The sequence below is a fragment of the Microcaecilia unicolor genome, chromosome 3 (assembly GCF_901765095.1).
Source record: "Microcaecilia unicolor chromosome 3, aMicUni1.1, whole genome shotgun sequence".
Lineage (NCBI taxonomy): Eukaryota > Metazoa > Chordata > Amphibia > Gymnophiona > Siphonopidae > Microcaecilia > Microcaecilia unicolor.
This window is the reverse complement of record NC_044033.1, coordinates 533906084-533928971: the sequence shown is the minus strand read 5'-3', so window position 1 is coordinate 533928971 and position 22888 is coordinate 533906084.

Genomic DNA, 22888 nt, shown 5'->3' with positions numbered 1-22888 from the left:
GCAGCAGATAGGGAGGGCACAGGTCACTCCTTGCAGGTAGCTGAACCACACGGTACTTTTCTCAGATACACAGTTCATCAGTTCTTTCCACCTCCTCCTTCTTCCAAGGATTCCGACTAACTTCTTTCTTGTTCTGGCTCTTCCCAATATCTCTTGGTCCGGTGATTGCAGGAACCCAATCTGTCTCCTCTTCAGCTCACTGCATGGAAAGAAGCGTCCGTTGTTCTTGACCTTCAAGTTGTTACATTGTGGTATGCATTTTCTGTTTCTCACCCGCCTTGCTGGAGCCTTCAGCTTCTAAAGGAGATAAAGGGGGCTAGTTTGCCCACAGCATGTCTGCTAGTGATTTTTCAGTAAGCTGAATTAGCTAAATCACTGCTGTGCAGGTCAGAGGTTACAGCCTCCATTTTGATGTCATAGGATTATACAGGCCAAGACCAGCAAGGTGAGACACACAGGGAAATACCCCTACAACGGGTAGATGTGAAGCGTCTTGTTTACGCTTTCCAAAAATACTAGGACTAGGGGGAATTCAATGAAGCTACAAAGTAGTAAATTTAAAACGAACCGGAGAAAATTTTTCTTCACTCAACGTGTAATTAAATGCTGGAATTCATTGCCAGAGAATGTGGTAAAGGCGGTTAGCTTAGCGGAGTTTAAAAAAGGTTTGGCCGGCTTCCTAAAGGAAAAGTCCATAGGCCATTATTAAATGGACTTGGGGAAAATCCACTATTTCTGGGATAAGCAGTATATAATGTTTTGTACTTTTTTGGGATCTTACCAGGTATCTGTGACCTGGCTTGGCCACTGTTGGAAACAGGATGCTGGGCTTGATGGACCTTTGGTCTTTCCCAGTATGGCAATACTTATGTACTTCAAGGCTAATATCAAATCCAATCATATTATGATCACTGTTATCAAACGGCCCCAGCACCATTACCTCTCGCACCAGATCATGCGCTCCACTAAGGACTAGGTCTAGAATTTTTCCTTCTGTCATCGGCTCCTGTACCAGCTGCTCCATAAAGCATGGATTTCATCAAGGAGTTTTACCTCTCTAGCGTGCCCCGAAGTTACATTTACCCAGTCAATATCGGGGTAATTTAAATCATCCATTATTATCGTGTTGCCCAGTTTGTTTGCGTCCCTAATTTCCTTTAACATTTCTGCATCCATCTGTTCATCCTGGTCCGGCAGACGGTAGTATACTTCTATCATTATCCTTTTCCCCTTTACACAGGGAATTTCAATCCATAGTGATTCCAAGATGTGTTTTGTTTCCTGCAGAATTTTCAATCTATTTGATTAAAGGCTCTCCTTAACCCCGCCACCAATTCGATCCACCCTATCATTATGATATAATTTGTATGACAGTGTCCCACTGGTTATCCTCCTTCCACCAGGTCTCAGAGATTACTATTATATCTAATTTTTCATTTAGTGCAATATATTTTAATTCTCCCATCTTATTTCTTAGGCTTCTGGCATTCACATATAGACATTTCAAACTATGTTTGTTGTTCCTATTTACATCATGCTCAGTACTTGACAGTATTAATTTGCAATCTTTTGTCTGATTTTTATTTTTATTTAAGGACACCTGATCCACTACGATCTCTGAAATAGAAGGCCCAGAAAAAATACCCTTCGGCCTACCAGGATTTATCCCAGGCCCGGCCTACGTCCTTCTCGACATTTTGAACTTTTGCTTTGTACACCCTGGTCCTGGGTGTCTGACCCGAAGAGCTTAGCTGTGCCTGTGAACTGTGTGAGTGGGACCAGAGTTACATATTTCTTGCTGACTAGTGCACAGATAGACTGGGTGTTGTTTCATGTTGTGGCTGTCATGGAAACATTGTGCAATGATCTAAAACGGATCATTGTTTCCCATTTCAGCCCCCCGCATTCACCCAGGCGGTCTTCATTCCCCCTCCCTTCTTAATCACTTTCCTTTCTCTTTCTACTACTCACTGCCTGCAGTTTATTTTATGAGAATGTGAATTACAAATTTATACTAAAGTATGTGAAAGCTTCCCTGTTTTATTTGCATAGCTATAAATGAACAAATATAGATACAATAATTGAGGTAAACTTGAAAATATATCAGTACAAGACAAGCAATATATTTTTGTAAGCGGTGTTGCTGAAGGGCTGTCTGGTAAGGTTTGCCTCTTTGCAGATGATATCAAAATCTGCAATAGGGTCGATGTCCCCGATGGTGTGGATAACATGAGGAAGGATTAAAGAAATAGTCTGGACTTTGGCAGCTTAGATTGAATGCTAAAAAATGCAGGGTCATGCATTTGGGCTGCAAAAACCCGAGGGAACAGTACAGTTTAGGGGGTGATGAAATTTTGTGCATGAAAGAGGAGCGGGACTTGGGTGCGATTGTACGTAAGATGGCCAAACAGGTAGAAAAGGTGATGGCGAAAGTTAGAAGGATGCTTGGATGCACAGGGAGAAGAATGGCCAGTAGAGAAAAGGAGGTGGTGATGCCCCTGTATAAGACTCTGGGGAGACCTCATTTAGAATATTGTGTACAATTCTGGAGACCCCACCTTCAAAAGACATAAACAGAATGAAGTTGGTCCAGAGGGCAGCTGCTAAAATGGTCAGTGGTCTTTATCATAAACCATATGAGGACAAACTTAAAGATCTCAATATATATATACTCTGGAAGAAAGGAGAGGGCAGATATGAGGAGAGACTTTTAAACACCTATCCAGCTCATTTTCGAAAGAGATCGCCAGCCACATTCCGACACAAATCAGGAGATGGCGGGCGGTCTCCTGATCCCGGCCAAATCGGTATAATCGAAAGCCGAATTTTGCCGGCAACAACTGCTTTTTCGTCACAGAGCCGGCCAACCTTCAAGGGAGGGTACAGAAGGCGGGACAGGAGGCGGAGTGGGGGCGGGATGGGGGCGCGGTTACGAGATGGCCGTCTTCACCCCATAATAGAAAAATGATGGCCGGCTCAGATGAGCATTTTGCCGGCTGGACTTGGTCCATTTATTTTTAGGACCAAGTCACAAAAAAGTGCCCCAACTGACCAGATGACCACCGGAGGGAATCGGGGATCACCTCCCCTTACTCCCCCCGTGGTCACCAACCCCCTCCCACCCCCCCAAAAAAAACATTTTTGCCAGCCTGAAATGTCATACCCAGCTCCCTGACAGCAGTATGCAAGTCCCTAGAGCAGTATTTAGTGGGTGCAGTGCACTTCAGGCAGGTGGACCCAGGCCCATCCCCCCCACCTGTTTCACTTGTGATGATTAATGCTGAGCCCTTCAAAAACATCCAAAACCCACTGTACCCACATGTAGGTGCCCCCCTTCACCCCTTAGGGCTATGGTAATGGTGTAGAGTTGTGGGGAGTGGCTTTTGGGGGGGGGGATTTGGGGGGCTCAGCACCCAAGGTAAGGGAGCTATGCACCTTGCAGCTATTTTTTTTTATTTTTAGAAGTGCCCCCCTAGGGTGCCCGGTTGGTGTCCTGGCATGTTAGGGGGGCCAGTGAATCACAAATGCTGGCTCCTTTCACGACCAAATGCCTTGCATTTCGCCGGGTTTGAGATGGCCGGGCCCGGTTTCCATTATGGCTGAAAAACTAAGCTGGCCATCTCCTCTAAACCCGGTGATCGATTTAGCCGGCTCCAACCCCTTTGCGGAGCCGGCCCCGAAGATGGCCGGCCATCTATTTGGCTGGCGCCATTCAATTATGCTCCTCCACGCGGCATAAATGTACAGAAGGCGAGTCTCTTTCATTTGAAAGGAAGCTCTGGAAGGAGGGGGCATAGGATGAAGGTGAAAGGGGATAGGCTCGGAAGTAACCTGAAGAAATACTTTTTCACGGAAAGGGTAGTGAATTCATGGAACTGCCTCCTGGTGGAAGTGGAAGAGATGAAAGTATCTGAATTCAAGAGATCTTCAGACACGTATATTATGGCTGAAAAACGAAGCTGGCCATCTCCTCTAAACCCGGGAGTGATAGGGAGTGTAGACGGCATGGATGGGCAGACTGGATAGCCCATATGGTGTTTTTCTACCTACATTTTTCTATGTTTCTATAATAGACAGCATTGAAGAATATTCAAATAACATAACACGATGTCGGCATAATACCAATGAACCACCTAACAAGCAATAGAATAGAACATTCAAATGTCATAGATATCCGGGAAATTATAGACCGGTGAGTCTGAGGTCGGTGCCGGGGAAAATGGTAGAGGCTATTATTAAAAACAAAATTACAGAGCACATCCGAGGACATGGATTACTGAGACCAAGTCAGCACGGCTTTTGTGTGGGGAAATCTTGCCTGACCAATTTACTTCAATTCTTTGAAGGAGTAAACAAACATGTGGACAAAGGGGAGCCGGTTGATATTGTATATCTGGATTTTCAAAAGGCGTTTGACAAGGTACCTCATGAAAGGCTACAGAAGAAATTGGAGGGTCATGGGATAGGAGGAAATGTCCTATTGTGGATTAAAAACTGGTTGAAGGATAGGAAACAGAGAGTGGGGTTAAATGGGCAGTATTCACAATAAAGAAGGGTAGTTAGTGGGGTTCCTCAGGGGTCTGTGCTGGGACCGCTGCTTTTTAATATATTTATAAATGATTTAGAGATGGGAGTAACTAGCGAGGTAATTAAATTTGCTGATGACACAAAGTTATTCAAAGTTGTTAACTCGCGACAGGATTGTGAAAAATTACAGAAGGACCTTACGAGACTGGGAGACTGGGCGGCTAAATGGCAGATGACGTTTAATGTGAGCAAGTGCAAGGTGATGCATGTGGGAAAAAAGAACCCGGATTATAGCTATGTCATGCAAGGTTCCACGTTAGGAGTTACGGACCAAGAAAGGGATCTGGGTGTCGTCGTCGATAATACGCTGAAACCTTCTGCTCAGTGTGCTGCTGCGGCTAGGAAAGCGAATAGAATGTTGGGTATTATTAGGAAAGGTATGGAAAACAGGTGTGAGGATGTTATAATGCCGTTGTATCGCTCCATGGTGCGACCGCACCTTGAGTATTGTGTTCAGTTCAGGTCGCCACATCTCAAGAAAGATATAGTAGAACTGGAAAAGGTGCAGCGAAGGGCGACTAAAATGATAGTGGGGATGGGACGACTTCCCTATGAAGAAAGACTAAGGAGGCTAGGGCTTTTCAGCTTGGAGAAGAGATGGCTAAGTGGAGACATGATAGAGGTATATAAAATAATGAGTGGAGTGGAACAGGTGGATGTGAAGCATCTGTTCACCCTTTCCAAAAATACTAGGACTAGGGGGCATGTGATGAAACTACAGTATAGTAAATTTAAAACAAATCGGAGAAAATGTTTCTTCACCAACGCATAATTAAACTCTGGAATTCGTTGTCGGGGAACATGGTGAAGGCAGTTAGCTTGGCAGAGTTTAAAAAGGGGTTAGACGGTTTCCTAAAGGACAAGTCCATAAACCACTACTAAATGGACTTGGGAAAAATCCACAATTCCAGGAATAACATGTATAGAATGTTTGTACGTTTGGGAAGCTTGCCAGGTGCCCTTGGCCTGGATTGGCCGCTGTTGTGGACAGGACGCTGGGCTCGATGGACCCTTGGTCTTTTCCCAGTGTGCTATTACTTATGTACTAAAGGGATTAAAGGCAACCAAACAACAGAGAATTCACCTGTGGCACAGACTAGGCGGAAACAAAGTAAGCTCACAGCTGAAGGGGATAATGCTAGAGCGTCCTATGCAGGCAGAGGTATGTTTAAATAGGGTCTGGCATCTGACGTCAGCTGCCTCAGACGTTGGCCCAATCCCTGACATGGCCAATCAGGAGCGAGTCCCAGTCACTACCCTGCCTGTCCCAGTAGGATCATAACATTTTGCATCCCTTTCCTAATAATTCCTAGCATCCTGTTTGCTTTTTTGGCCACCAATTTCATCAGGTATTGTTTACAATGACACCTAGATCTTTTTCTTGAGTGCTGACTCCTAAGGTGGACCCTAGCATCAGGTAACTATGATTTGGATTATTCTTCCCAATGTGTAGTACTTTGCACTTGTCCATATTAAATTTCATCTGCTATTTGGAAGCCCAGTCTTCCAGTTTCCTGAGGTCTTCCTGCAATTTTTTCACAGTCAACATGTGTTTTAACAACCTTGAATAGTTTTGTGTTATCTGCAAATGTAATCACCTCACTTGTTCCTATTTCTAGATGATTTATAAATATTTGTGGTGGTATGGGGAACTCATCACACCCTAGAGAAATTCAGGTGAATTGGAGCAGTGGTTATCATCTAGGCTACACCTCTTTCCCAGCTAAGAGCTGGCTACAATATTTATATTTATTTGCAATAGCTTTCTATAATGCTCTAGCTGACGGGCCAGAGCGGTATACAGGCTAAAAAAATAGGAGACAGGGTCGAAGGGTAACACTGGTGAATTCCAGAAACCATTTCACCAAAAACTAAGAGGACAAGCCAGGTTTTCAGCTCAGTTTTAACATCCTTAAAAGAGGAATTGCTATGGAGAGAAAGGGGGAGTTTTTTCCAGGTATGAGGAGCTGGGAAGAAAAATGCGCTGTGATGGGTTGATTCCAAGAGGCCACGTTTTGGAGAAGGCAGAACTAAGCAGTGATTATTTAATGAACGGAGAATTCTAGAGGGATGATAAGGAATAGTTAAGCAAGAGAGATAGTCGGGGATACCAAGTCTAAAGGCCTTGAAAAAGTGAGGGTGCAATTTTATAAGTAATCCTTTGTTTCAGCAGGGGCAGTGCATTTTTTCTAGCAAAAAAGGTGTCGGTACTCAAATGCCAGGCCACCTTTCAGGGGTCGGGTGCTCACTGAGGGACCCACCCCACAATAGCCAGGCCCCCTGCAACCTGTCACAGAATCTATGACAAGGCAGAATTGGCGTGTAGAGCCTTAGCTCTTTCATTAAAACTTGGGGTTCATGGGTCAATTTTAACAGACAATGGAAAAGGTGCTGGTACTCAGTACCCCCAAGTACCCCCTCAAAAAAAGCCCTGAGCAGGGGTGAAGTATGATCATAGCGATGGGTACTGCAGAGTAATCTGATGGTTGTGTTCTGGAGTGATTGAAGTTTCTTTAGTGTGTGATGAGGTATAAATAACATTACAACATTAAAATAATCAAGATGGGTGATTAAAAAAAAACAGGATTAGTACATGGAATTGGGAATTATCAAAGAGGTGACGAATTACACATAGATGGCGGAAAACTAGAAAGCTAGTTTTGATCAAGTGGGAGATCAGTGGCAAAAAAGAAAGTGAGGAATCGAGAATAATACCTAAATAACGAAAGGTGTGATAGATGTGCCAAATAGAGTGATGGGGGATGGAGGAGGGAGAGTTGAACCAGAGAACCAACAGGCAACTAATTGATGATGGTTTAGCCAGCTAACAACTGAGTCAAGACAGGTCTGTAAAGGAGTAAGGGAAGGGGAGAAGAGGTGACAGGAAAGAGCAGCAGAATGTCATCAGCATAATGATAAGAGGAGATTGCGAAGGATTGTATGAGAGCAGCGAGGGGACTCGAGATTAAAAAGAGGAGAGAGCATAGACCCTTGGGGCACACCCCAATGTAGTTCTCTCCACTTGGATCTCAGGCAGAGGGTGTTTCATTTCATTTTCCAGTAAATTTTCCAATTTGATGACCCCTACTTGACTAACTGTACATTTGCCCTTTGGATTGTAAGCTCTTTGAGCAGGGACTGTCCTTCTATGTTGAATTGTACAGCGCTGCGTAACCCTAGTAGCGCTTTAGAAATGTTAAATAGTAGTATTAGGAAACTATGAGCAGGTTGCAAAGCTTTAATGCCTGTCCAGTGGTGTTCCTTGGTTGGCCGCCACTCAGGTGAATTGCTGTTCCACACCTCCCCTGGGTGTAGCGTGCACCCCCCCCCCAGTTGCAGCACATTACTCCCCATCCCCCCAACACATCGTATCGTCTCCCTCTCCCCCAGCGCATAGCATTGCATCACATGGCCTCGCCTCCCCCCTCCCCCCAGTGAATAGTCTCCAACCCCTACCCCATGCTTTGCTGTTACCTCCTAGGTGGGCTGGGAGCAGCCATGCAGCTTTCGGCTCCGCCAGTTCCCTGCCCCGGAACAGGAAGTAACATCAGAGGGAGCAGGAAACCGGCGGAGCCAACAGCCGCTCGGCTGCTCCCAGCACCCCCCTGCAGTGTGCACCCGGGGCGGACTGCCCCCACCGCCCCGCCCTCGGTATTGTACTGTACCCATCTGCTGTGATCTGTTATCAAGCTGGCTGTTAGTTTTCCATCAAGGTACTATTTATGTATTTAGATTTTGCTCACACCTTTTTCAGTAGTAGCTCAAAGTGAGTTACATTCAGGTACATTGGGTATTTCTCTGTCCCTAGTAACTGAACAATAATATATATTAATAAGGAAACAGTGATTAACATCTTTAAAGTATTTTTTTTCTTTTACTGGAGGGGAAAAGCAGAGGACTGTTAAGTATATGGACTGTTTTGCTTCATTAACTGAACGTACAAGTAAAGTTTCGTTTTGATTTAAGTTGATGATGGCTGTGGACTACTTTATTTGTCTGATCCTGGCCCTGGTCTCGAACAAAAGAAATTCTTTATATGCCCTTCTTCCTTCCATCCCGGCAGTGACTAGGCAGCAGGGGCGTAGCCAGACACCCAATTTTGGGTGGGCCTGGGCCCAAGATGGGTGGGCAGAAGAACTCCGCCTTGTCCCACAAGTAATTTGGTCTCTCTCTCTCTCTCTCTCTCTCTTGCCTGCATGCCATATGGTCTCTCAAACATCCCCCTCCCCCGCATACCTTTTAAATAGCAGATTTTCACTGGCAACAGAGCTAATACAAAGTGCTCAAGGTGTCCCCACAGCCTTCCCTCTGATGCAGTTTCCTGTTTCTGCATAAGCAGGAATACATCAGAGGGAAGGCTGCAGGGCTGGTGCGAACAGTATGTATCAGTCGCTGCTTGTAGCAGGCAAAGATCTGCTATTTAAAAGGTATGCAGGAGGGACAGTTGGGAGTTTTCGGCTGGTGAGGCTTGGGAATCCCTGCCAGCCACATTAGAGATGTGCTGCTATTGGGTGGGCCTGAACCCAAAGTGGATGGGCCTTGGCCCACCCGGGCTCACCCTTGGCTACGCCACTGCTAGGCAGACACCTAGACCCACATCACAAACCAAGGGGTCACCTATTATATTTATCAGTCTATTAGTTTCCCCTGAGGCTGAAATTGGAACCACTGCTCCCATAGAAATGCAACAGAATGGGGGATGTTATTTCTCTGCCCTTGCTCTTTTTCTAACTAGAATTGTCTTTTCACTGGGTTTTCTCTATGGCTAATTTAGTCATGTTCTATTGGGTAGCAAAGAACAAAAAAGCAGTTAATAAATGAGGATAACGTAAATTTAACAAGTCAGTCCTGTATATCCTCCATCAGCCACCCACATGCTGCGGGGGGGGGGGGGGGGGAGAGGCTTTTGAAATGGTACCGTTAGGATCTCTGCTGATTTACTCTTTCCCACTTGATTCACTTAAGTTGAGAGGAGACGAGGCAGCACAGCCTAGTTCCCAGATCTGGCTGGATGAGGGATGCCCTGACTGCAAGGCAGAAATTTCAGGACAGTGCAAGGTGAATAGTCCTTCGGCCTCAGTTCATGGAGACAGGGCCGGTCTTAGGCAGAGGCAACCAAGGCGGCCGCATAGGGCCCCGCGCCTAAGGGGGCCCCGCTCTGCCTCCGCTCCGACCTCCGCTCGCCTCGGATGACAGTCCGCATCATTCATGATGATCCCGCGGCTCGGCCACTCCACTTCTGTGGAGGGGAGGTTTCATGATAGCATTGCGCTTATTATTTCAATCAGTTTTTTTCTACAAGTTTAGCTTCATTTGTCTTTATTTGAAATTTCATAAATAAAAAAAATTTCTAAAAATGGAATAATCTTATCAACGGGGTGGAGCTAGGGTGGGGGCAGAGCTAGGGCGGGGCTAGGATGGGGCCCCATCAAATTGGTCTGCACAGGGCCCCGCACTTGCTAAGACCGGCCCTGCATGGAGATCATTAACAGGACAGTTTGGGGATGTGCTGGTGCATGATAAGAGATACCATGGCAGGAAGGGAACTTTGTCTTAGCTCCTCTGGGCCTCCCACGTAGCATCACTGCTATTCACCTGCCTTCTTCCCACTTCTTAGCCTGCAGTTTTTCCACTTATGGAAATGTCTTTGCTGAAGTTGACACATCGGTGTCAATTGAGCCACCGATTTGAGTCATATGCAGTTTTGACTGTGCTCTACAATTAGTCATTTGACTCAGTCCTCAAAGGTCAGGCAAGGAGGGAGTGTGTCTCTCACTACAGCAAGACGAAGCAGGCCATGTTTAACTTATGTTTCATCCACTTACAAGCAGCGATTCCTGAAGTAGGTCCCCATCAAAATGTCACCATCCTAGATTTTACAGAGAAGTGGGCTGTGCATTGTTCAGAGATGTGAGCCACTGAAATCCAGTAACACGCCTTCTGCGCACAATCATTTCTGAAACCATGACACAAATATTCACTTGTTCTGAAGTCACAGCTTCAAGATATTGCTCTGAACTCTGGAATTACTGGTATTATGATAAAATGGTAACAGATTTCATACACCGCCTTTCTATGGTACAGCCACAGCCCATCACACACACCCACACACACATATATATATATATATATATATATATATATATATATATATAAAATTCTCTACTGCTTAAGTACTACTCAGTGTATGACTCATTACCGTAGATCAGGAAACAGTGCAATAAACACCAATACATATATTGAGAGATAAAATTAATACATTAGAAGCAACATGAATTAAAAATCCTCTGTAATTAAATATCAAAATATCATTCCTAATATCTATTGCAATCCATATCCCATTCCCCCCAAAACAATGCAGCATGTACTCACACTCCACTACACAGTGCATCCCTACTCCCCACTCCTTTCACCACTCTCCAATATAGAGTGCAACCGCTCCCCCCACACCACCCTTACACCCTTCCCAATATAGAGTGTAACAGCATACCCTAAAATAGAGCACAAACCTAACCCCCCACTGCCCAATATACATTGTGGCCCTATAACTCAAAGGGAAGTATAACATGGAGTAGGTCATATGTATTTCAATTTTCTCTCTAACACTTTCATCTTTAGGACTGAACCATATAAGATCAGTGTCTCAGTTATAGTGTGGTGTGTAACTTACTTGATATGCAGCCTGGGTAAGAACGAGGTACCTAATTATATATATTTGATTGTAACATTTATGTATGAATATATGTTTGAATTAGTTATTTGAAAGGGTTTAATAAGCCTGTCAATATTGAAAAAGGTCCAGGTTGACTTACATAAGTACATAAGTATTGCCATACTGGGAAAGACCAAAGGTCCATCGAGCCCAGCATCCTGCTTCCAACAGTGGCCAATCCAGGTCACAAATACCTGGCAAGATCCCAAAGTAAATGACAGGCACAGACTTAGCTGTATGTACATACACTATACAAGGAGGTGGAACACTTATGTGCTATGATGGTTCCCTTGTCACACTACCGCATATTCCTTTTGGGATATAATGGTTGGAATGGGTATGGACTGTGCACATTTAATACACAATATAAAATTTAACTTTTTGGATCTCTGCATAAAGATGATAGTGATGATTTTTGTAAATTTATTTTGAGATTTAGTAGATGAGTTAAAATTTAATACCAAGAAGTACAGAGTGATGTAGAAACCCAAAAGAGAGATACCGAATAGGAGGGGAGAAATTAGTAAGCTCAACTCAGGAGAGAGACCTTGGGGTGTTGGTGTCGGAGGATATGAAGGTGAAGAAACAATGTGACAAGGCGACAGCCTTGGTCAGAAGGATGCTAGGCTGCATAGAGAGGGGTATAACCAGCAGAAGAAAGGAGGTGTTGATGTCCTTCTACAAGTCATTGGTGAGGTTCACTTGGAGTATTGTGTTCAGTTTTGGAGGCCGTATCTTGCTAAAGATGTAAAAAGACCGGAAGCAGTGCAAAGAAAAGCTATGAAAATGGTAAGGGATTTGCGTCGCAAACCGTACGAGTAGAGACTTGCTGACCTGAACATGTATACCTTGGAGGAAAGGAGAAACAGGGGTGATATGATACAGACGATCAAATATTTGAAAGGTATTAATCCTCAAATGAACCTTTTCTGGAGATGGGAAGGTGGTAGAATTAGAGGACATGAATTGAGGTTGAAGAGGGGCAGACTCAGCACTAATGTCAGGAAGTATTTTTTCACAGAGAGGGTGGTAGATACGTGGCGATGAAAACAGTAATGGAATTCAAACCTGTGTGGGATAAATGCAAAGGAATCCTGTTTAGAAGGAATGGATCTATGGAATGTTAGTGGAGATTGGGTGGCGACACCGGTATTTGGAGAGTAAAACCGGTGCAGGGCGGACTTCTACGGTCTGTGCCATGATCGTGACTGAATAGATATGGACGGCAGGAGTGTAAATTTTAAGGAGCTTCAATGTTAGCTTCAGAACTTTTAGTACAGGAGCAGTGTAGGGACAAATCAAACTCGGGTATACACATACCATGTAAAATGAGTTTATCTTGTTGGGCAGACTGGATGGACCATTCAGGTCTTTATCTGCCATCATTTACTATGTTACTATGAGGACTATTTTCAAAGCACTCGGACATACAAAGTTCCATAGTAACCTATGGAACTTTGTGTGTCCGAGTGCTTTGAAAATGAACCCCTATGTTACTAAGTTGGAACTGGCAGAGCCCCAGGCAGGCCTGTGCTTAATCAAGGACATCGGCGATGACGACCGTGACAGGAAACTTGAAGACTGGGCATCCAAATGGCAGATGACATTTAATGTAGACAAATGTAAAGTGATGCACATTGGGAAGAATAATCTGAATCACACTTACCTGATGTTAAGGTCCACCTTGGGGGTCAGCACCTAAGAAAATTATCTAGGTGCTGCTGTAGACAATACATTGAAATCTTCTGCCCAGTGTGTGGTGGCGGCCAAAAAAGCAAACAGGAAGCTAGGAATTATTAGGAAAGGAATGCAAAATAAGACTGAGAATATTATAATGCCTCTGTATCACTCCATGGTGTGACCTCACCTTGAGTATTGCATTCAGTTCTGATTGCTGTATCTCAAAAAAGATATAGTGGAATTAGAAAAGGTCCAAAGAAGAGTGATCAGAATGATAAAGAAGAAGATGAAGAAAGGCTAAAGCAGTTAGGGCTCTTCAGCTTGGAAAAGAGACGACTGAGGGGGGATATGACTGAGGTCGTCTACAAAATCTTAAGTGGTGTAGAACAAGTAGAAGTAAATCGATTTTTTACTCATTCCAAAAGTACAAAGACTAGGGGACACTCGAGAAAGTTAGATGGAAATACTTTTAAAACAAATAGGAGGAAATATTTTTTCAGTCAACGCATAGTTCAGCTCTGGAACTCATTGCTGGAGGATATGGTAACGTTGATTAGCGTATCTGGGTTTAAAAAAAAAGTTTGGAGAAGCTCCTGGAGGAAAGGTCTATAGTCTGCTATTGATATGGACATGGGGAAGCCACTGCTTGCCCTGGTATTGGTAGCAGGAATGTTGTTACTATTTGGGTTTCTGCCAGGTACTTGTGTCCTGGATTGGCCACTGTTGGAAACAGAATACTGGGCTGGATGGACCATTGGTCTGATCCAGTATGGTTGTTCTTATCAAGGCACTTTCAGTGATATTTAGTAACATACCCACATCTAATCAGGCAGAGTTTCGACTGCCTTTTCTGCAATCCAGCATGCTTTGTTAGCTTTGTGAGTAATGGCACTCAATATTGCTGGTACCCACATAACTCCCAGCTCCTCTTCGACTTCGTACATGGATTGACTTGGCAGTATCCGGAAGGCCAGACCAATCAGTGTTAATATTCGGCAGTACTGTCTGAATATTATCTCCTGGCCCGCCTAAACCATGGTAAATATTGATCCCAAAGTACACATGATATGAGTCTTATATTCCGCTAAGTTGAAATGAAATTCTAAGCGGATTACAAACAAGTCCTTCAGGAGAATTTACAATTGCATATCTAATACACTGAAACTAAAAAGCATCTTTCTCATCAAAGAAAAAATACTTGAATCCTTTCCCAGCAGCATTGCTGGTGGTGGTGAGGTGTGTGTGTGTGTGTGGGGGGGGGGGATAAAGAGGAAATTCAGTTAAAGCAACACACTAGAAGCTGAAGCCCAACTTCTCCCAGAGCTATGAGCGTCAGCCTTCACTGAAAAGGGAAAGTGATCAGATACTGGTATTGCAAATCCCCCGTATTATGTGCTTAAAACCAAGTGCAAGAGATAAACATTCAGTCAGCAGTATAGCTCTGTGCGGATTGATTATTGCTTTTTCTGGATTCCTAGCTGAACCCTATGGAAGTTACATAATTAGTGGCAGTTGGGAGCTACATCACAGTTTATTTATCCCTAGATATTCAATCCTTTGTGGACAGTTTTATCACAGCTAATGTTCGATGTTGTATCTCATCTAATCCGTCTACGTGCTGGGAATGGTTTTGAAAAGCTCTTGCTTCTGCCTATTCCCCCAGGATCAGAGCAGGCCTAACCCTTCGGTTAATCCATCTGGAGAAGTATCTGAATTGTTTTGTGTTTGAGGTACAGTGATGTCGGGATATTGTGTTGTGTCCATGATGGAAACCTGCAGATTAAACGTGTTGCTTGTTTACCACTAGGTGCCCTTCATATGTAGTTATGACACAGCCATCCAAGGACAAAATTATTAACATGCCTCATAAAACCACTGTCAAATGAAATCCAGCTTTGGCAAATTACCACCAGGCTCAATAAGGATGACATCCAATCATCTTCAAAGTGCCCTGATTAAGTGTGCCTTATAAATCAGCTGAAGGGCCTTGACTAGTCTCTTAGGAGATGGGAAGAAGGGACATGGCACTGGTGCTCCCTTCACGCAGTCTCTCACTATTGATCCCGTCTCATTCTCTGACTGTCACCTTTGATGGATACAGTTCATTTCTGCTGCTCTCTATTTATGTTGCATGTTGTCGCTTTCACCATTCATCACAGCAGTGATGTCTTTCCCTAGAGGTTGCATTGTGCAACATGAGCAGACAGACAGACAGACGTGATGCTGAAATAGTCACAATTCTAATTTACTTCCGTGTTCATGAACTGTGAGTCTGAACATGTGTGTTATTATGTACAGTGTTTACAGTCCATTACTACAGAATTCATCAGCCACACGCAACCCTTAGTTGACCAAGGCTGATTTCACTGTTTTCAAACCCTGTTCCTATTCCACTGACATAATAAAAGTGTCTACATCCATTTATTCTCCAAACATCTCCCTACCACACAGAGCCAGTACAAAGGACATAAGTGCCTTAGACAAACCTTCATCTTTCCCTCCTGCTAATTAAGTGTCAAGTCCCTCCCCTACCTGGAGAATTTGGTAATGAAACTCAACAATCATTATCCCAACATCAACCTTCCTAGAAATAAAACAAACAAGTAAGATGATACCTTTCTATTGGACTAACAATACATTTTTTGACAAGCTTTTCAAGGCAGCACCTTCCTCCTTAGGTCAGGGGACACTATCACATATAAAACGTGAATCAATGTGTTTGTGCATTGAGTTTTTGCAATACTAAGAGGCATATTTTCAAAGCACTTTGGGAGGCTAAGTGCTTTGAAAATATGCCTCTAAGTGTTCCTAAGTAAAATAAAAGAAATGTGCATCATGATATGTTGTCTATGAGACAACATATCATGATGCACAGCGCGAAAGCGCGAGCGGAAGAAAAAATGGCTAAAGATGTAAAGAGAGGTGACAAGTTCCTGCCAAAGGTGGTGTCGGAGTTCCATCTGAACCAGTCAATTGTCTTGCCAATTTTCTTTCCCCGTCCTCATACCCGCCCTGGCGAAAGCAGTTTGCATACCTTGGACCGCAAGAGAGCATTGGCCTTTTACGTGGAGTGGACAAAGCCCTTTAGACAGTCCGCCCAGTTGTTTATTTCTTCTGATCCCAACAGGAAGGGAGTCGCCATCGGAAAATGCACAATCTCCAATTGGCTGGCAGATTGCATTTCCTTCACATGCCCAAGCTGGGCTGTCTTTAGACAGCCATGTCACGGCTCACAATGTTAGAACCATGGCTGCGTCAGTGGCTCACTTAAAGTCAGCCTCCATTGAAGAGATTTGCAAGGCTGCAACGTGGTCATCAGTCCACACATTCACATCTCACAACGCAACAGTTGGTTTGGGCAGTTGGTGCTGCAGAATCTGTTCCAGCTCCACCCCACTAGACCCTTTTTTGTTCTGTTCCAGACTGCACTCTCTGTTAGTTGTTTATGGTTTCAGGTCAATCTATGTTATGTCCTCACCATTGCGAGGCCCAATTGACCAATGTTCATTGTTTTGAGTGAGCCTGGGTGCTAGGGATACCCCGCATGTGAGAACAAGCAGCCTGCTTGTCCTCGGAGAAAGTGAGGATACTTACCTGTAGCAGGTATTCTCCGAGGACAACAGGCTGATTGTTCTCACAAACCCATCCACCTCCCCTTTCGAGTTGTTGTTAGTTTATTTGTTTGCTTTTTGATTTAACTGAGGGGACACACTCGTGCGATGGGTGGGAAGTCGTCTGCGCATGTGCGGTGTGTGCTTCTCGAGTGCCAGAAGACTCTGGCAAAACGTTTTATCTTTGCTGGGAAAAATTTGCCGTTTCCTGGGCCGACGCGGACGTCGACCCACATGTGCGAACAATCAGCCTGCTGTCCTCGGAGAATACCTGCTCCCTCCTTCCTTTTCTCTCCAAATTACTTGAGCGTGCTGTTCACCGCCGCTGCCTTGATTTTCTCTCCTCACATGCTATTCTTGACCCACTACAATCTGGTTTTCGCCCTCTCCACTCAACCGAAACTGCGCTTACTAAAGTCTCCAATGACCTATTACTGGCTAAATCCAGAGGTCAATATTCCATCCTCATTCTTCTTGATCTTTCCGCTGCTTTTGACACTGTCGATCACAGCATACTTCTCGATACCCTGTCCTCACTTGGATTCCAGGGCTCTGTCCTTTCCTGGTTCTCTTCCTACCTCTCCCTCCGCACCTTTAGTGTTCACTCTGGTGGATCCTCTTCTACTTCTATCCCTCTGCCTGTCGGCGTACCTCAGGGTTCTGTTCTTGGTCCCCTCCTCTTTTCTATCTACACTTCTTCCCTTGGTTCATTAATCTCATCCCATGGCTTTTCCTACCATCTCTATGCTGATGATTCCCAATTCTACCTTTCTACCCCTGATATCCACCTTGCATCCAAACCAAAGTTTCAGCATGCTTGTCTGACATTGCTGCCTGGATGTCTCAACGCCACCTGAAATTAAATATGACCAAAACCGAGCTTCTCATTTTCCCCCCCAAACCCACCTCCCCGCTCCCCCCGTTTTCTATTTCTGTTGATGGCTCTCTCATTCTCCCTGTCGCCTCAGCTCGAAACCTTGGGGTCATCTTTGACTCTTCTCTCTCCTTCTCTGCTCATATCCAGCAGACCGCCAAGACCTGTCGTTTCTTTCTTTACAACATCCGTAAAATCCGCCCCTTTCTTTCCGAGCACTCTACCAAAATCCTCATCGACACCCTTGTCACCTCTCGTCTAGACTACTGCAATCTGCTTCTTGCTGGCCTACCACTTAGTCACCTCTCCCCTCTCCAGTCGGTTCAAAACTCTGCTGCCGTCTCATCTTCCGCCAGGGTCGCTTTACTCATACTACCCCTCTCCTCAAGACCCTTCACTGGCTCCCTATCCGTTTTCGCATCCTGTTCAAACTTCTTCTACTAACCTATAAATGTACTCACACTGCTGCTCCCCAGTATCTCTCCACACTCGTCCTTCCCTACACCCCTTCCCGTGCACTCCGCTCCATGGATAAATCCTTCTTATCTGTTCCCTTCTCCACTACTGCCAACTCCAGACTTCGCGCCTTCTGTCTCGCTGCACCCTACGCCTGGAATAAACTTCCTGAGCCCCTACGTCTTGCCCCATCCTTGGCCACCTTTAAATCTAGACTGAAAGCCCACCTCTTTAACATTGCTTTTGACTCGTAACCACTTGTAACCACTCGCCTCCACCTACCCTCCTCTCTTCCTTCCCGTTCACATTAATTGATTTGATTTGCTTACTTTATTTATTTTTTGTCTATTAGATTGTAAGCTCTTTGAGCAGGGACTGTCTTTCTTCTATGTTTGTGCAGCGCTGCGTATGCCTTGTAGCGCTATAGAAATGCTTAATAGTAGTAGTAGTAGTAGTTTGTAATCTTCGCTGTTTCAACAAAACATCAAAACAGATGCTGAGAAAGTTTGTGGCCGAAGATGGGAAGAACTGGGATTTCCTACTCCCATACATATTGTTCATGATCTGGGAGATGCCCCAGAGATCGACAGGATTCTCTCCATTTGAACTGTTATATGGAAGAAGGCCAAGAGGAATCCTGGATGTGGTTCAGGAAGCTTGGGAAGAGGAACTCAGCCCGGGGTAGAACTTGGCTGAATATGTGCTCACCATACAAGCGAGACTAAAGAAAGCCGGTGAGGCCACCAAGCATTGTCTGGAAAAGGCTCAAGTGGAGCATGCCCAAGCCTATAACCAGAAGGCTGTTCAGCGAACTTTCCAGCCGGGAGATAGCCTTAGTCCTTCTCCCCTATTCTGAAAGTAAGCTATTAAGCAAATGGCAAGGTCATTATAAAGTCATGGAAAAGACAGGACTTGTCAACTATAAAGTGGCACATCCTGACAAGAGGGTCAAGGTGAAGATTTTTTTCATGTCAACTTATTGAAAAAGTAGTTCCCCATGAAGGCAACCCTAGTGCAAAGAAATGAATTTGACCCGGAGATCCTAATAGAATCCAGACCCATGCAAATTCCATTTTGTGACCAGCTCTCTGACTCACAGAAGGCCAACTTGGAGCAGTTGGTACGCCAAAATGAAGGTGTGTTTTCTGTTAGGTCGAACTCACCTTGCAACTCATGACATTATTACCCAACCGGGAGTAGCAGTTCAGCAGCGTCCCTATAGAATCCCAGCCTGGATATAATCTGCCCTTTATTGTCCAGATGGATGCATCAGAGGTTGGGCTGAGGACTGTTCTGTCCCAGGAAGTGGATGGAGAAGACCACCTGGTAGTGTACATTAGCCAAAAGCAGTTCTTGAGAAAAAAGAACTACATGGTGATCGAAAAGGAGGCTCTTGCAGTCAAATGGGCCATGGAGACATTCCAGTATTATCTACTGGGCAGTGATTTCATGTTGGTCACTGATCATCAACCCCTGCAGTGGATGGTCCGCCATAAAAATTCTAATGCACGTGTAATGTGATGGTTCTTCAGCCTTCAACCCTTCAAGTATCGGATACAACACTGGGCGGGCCGAGAACATGTGAATTTGGACTTTTTTGTCCCGGGAGGTGGGCCCTGATGTGGCAGGTGCTCAACTGAGTACACTTGAGTTGAGGGGGAGTGTATGTGACAGGGTTTATAGGACATTGCCCCTCACCCTTAAGAAAAGTACCTCTTTAAGTAGCTGAGCCTAGGTCACCTTAAAAGCGCAGGGAGGGAGTAAGCCAGGAGGGATGGAGTTACAACCAAGAACTTCAAAAGGTAGAGTCAGGCAGAAGTTAAGGAAGCTCAGGGAGGAAAGCCGTGAATCGCCACTGTGTGCTGTTGAAGCATCCATTCAATAATTGTGACCTGACTGGGGTAAGCCATTGTTACTTTTTGAATTGACTTTGCAAGTCTGTGTTGTGGTCTGGTGGGAGCCAGACCTGGAGTCTGGGGAGGTACCCGGAACCTTGAAGGCTGTGTTTTGGGGGTGTGGCAACCCCGACATCCATGGACTGTATTTGGCCTGCTGTCAGAGGCCTGACTAAGACTGTTGCTCTACAGCAGAGGGTTTCCCACCCTATATCTCAGGTCCTGTGAAGGAACAGGCCTGGGAATATCTTCAAATAAATACTTTCGCGTTTCATCTGATTGTCTTACCGTATTATTTCACCGGTCATGCCCAACCCACGTTCGGGGTGTCACGAAGGCATTCTATTCTACGTGGGAATTTATACCTTGTGGCTCCACTGTATTCAATTTAAAGATCCAACGTTCATCCTGACATAAATTCTTTCTTTTGTCCCCTAACTTAAATTGGGGGAACACAATCAACAACCATACAATGTAGATTATCAAACCTAAGATGATAAGTTTGACAATGTGCCACTAGCATCTCATCTATCTTACTCCGAGAGATGCAGTGACGGTGTTTGATGATTCTGGTTTTGAACACTCAAGAGTTTTGTCCTATGTATAACAAAAAAAACCTGACAAATAGAAATCCCCAGTGAGCCCCAAGGCACAGGGTAACCCCCCCCCCCCCCAAAATACCAAATAAATCAATAACAAAACCCCAAACCAAAGAAAAAAAAACTAAAGAACAAATTGTTTAGAGAACTATATGGTTAGCCATAGGAAACTCATCTTCCACAGAAGACTCATCGAAGTAATCATCGGTCCAGCCCTTATTATTATGTTTATGAATTCAGATTTCATATCTTTCAAAACCTTTTCATCTATGAGTTCACCCCTTGTTATTAAAAGTACTTATCCGACTGACGGACATTGACCATTTCCTTCATTCTGGATATTTTGCAGATAAGTACTGAGGGCCCCTCAATTCCCCTCCTCAAGACTACACCCAGGAAATCCTTACCTTAGCACTTTTTTAACCCCCAAGGTTGCAGAAGAAATGGCGCTTAAAGTATGTTGGTTTCTAGTCTTGGTGAATAAACTGTGAGAGACCATTAAAGGCCATTCGTTGTTTCAGCTATGGAGGTTGAGAGAATGGGGGCTACCTGAGCATGTGCACAGAGGGAAGGAGTACGGACCTTACTGGATGATCCCCCACCCCAGGTTTTTGCCAATCTCAATGGTAGCTATTCTACTGCCTGTCATGCTATCATCCCATCTTTCTCCTCCCTTTTGTGTCCAATCTAGCCAAATATGCACTTCACTATCACCATCTTGTCTTTCTTTCATCGCAAGTCCTTCATCCATTTCAATCTGGCCTTCACCTTCTACGTTCTACAGAGCCAGACTTGCTAAAGTCTCTGGCAACCTGTTCCTGGCCAAATCCAAGGGCCTTTACTCAGTCCTCATCCTTCTTGACCTGTTACTGTTTTTTTTTTTTTTTTCACACTGTTGACAACCACATACTCTTTGATAAATTGTTATGTCTTAGTTTTCTTCTTATTTATTTTGTTTTTTTTATTTTTGTTACATTTGTACCCCGTGCTTTCCCACTCATGGCAGGCTCAATGCGGCTTACATGGGGCAATGGAGGGTTAAGTGACTTGCCCAGAGTCACAAGGAGCTGCCTGTGCCTGAAGTGGGAATCGAACTCAGTTCCTCAGTTCCCCAGGACCAAAGTCCACCACCCTAACCACTAGGCCACTCCTCCACTCTCTCTCTTGCACCTTTAGTGTGTGTTATGCTGGATCCTTCTCCACTGCTGTCCCACTATAAATCAGTGTATCCCAGGGCTATGTCATGGGACAACTTCTCTCTTATACATGTTCCCCTGGTGCTCTGATCTCCTTCCATGGTTTCAGTACCATTTTTATGCTGATGACTCCCAAATCTACTTCTCTATATCAGAACATTTACCAGGAATCTGATCTCAAATCTCAGCTTGCTTGTCTGACATAACCCCCTGGAAATACCACTGCAATTTGAAAATTAAGATGGCCAAGATGGAACTTCCTAACTTTCCCCATAAACCCACTTCTCTCCTTTGCCTTTCTCTGTTTCTTTGGATAGCTCTATCATCCCCCCTGTCTTATAACACTGGGTCATGTTTGACTTCTCTCTCTCTCCCTGTACATGTATGAAAAAGTGCTAAAAACTGTTATTTCTTTCTCTATAACTAGGGCTGACCCTACCACTGAGCATATGTTTTTCTCACATGGCCTCCCACTTTTCAGCCCCTACTTCCTTTTGCGAACAAGAACTTCACGTAAGCATAACTCAATACTATGGTTCAATGATGAATTAAAAAAGCTAAAAACACAATCCAGGAAACTCGAACGAGCATGGAGAAAAACAAAAGACGAACACACACTCAACACATGGAAAAAATCACAAAGAAAATACAAATACGCAATAAGACAGACCAAAAGATCATACTATAAAACTAAAATAGGGACAGATTACAAAGACACGAAGAAATTATACCAACTCGTGAACAAACTCCTAGACACCAACTTGGTCACTACATCGAATACAGACATCCCATCTGCAGACAAAAGTGCTAAGTATTTCAATGAAAAAATTGCAAACCTATGCAACACACAACCTCAGGACAACACTGACATCGAAATCTTCCTCAATGAGTTGGACCCAACCACTGGAAAATACCTGGCTGACCGAACCTGGTTAAAATTCACCCTCCTTACCGTTGATGCAGTTGCACAGGCGATCAGCAGGTTCTCCAACACTCACTGTAAACTAAATACCTGTCCCAACCACCTAATGAAATCCGCCCCTGACCGCTTCATAGCAGACCTCACATCCCACCTAAACTACATGCTTCCGCAAGGTCTCTTCCCTAAGGAAAATGGCAATATCCTACTCACTCCGATACCAAAAGATACCAAGAAAAAAAACAAATGAAATCACTAACTACCGTCCAGTAGCATCCATTCTGTTGTCAGTCAAACTGATGGAAAGCATAGTAGCCAAACAACTTACAGATTATATAAACAAATTCTCGATATTACAC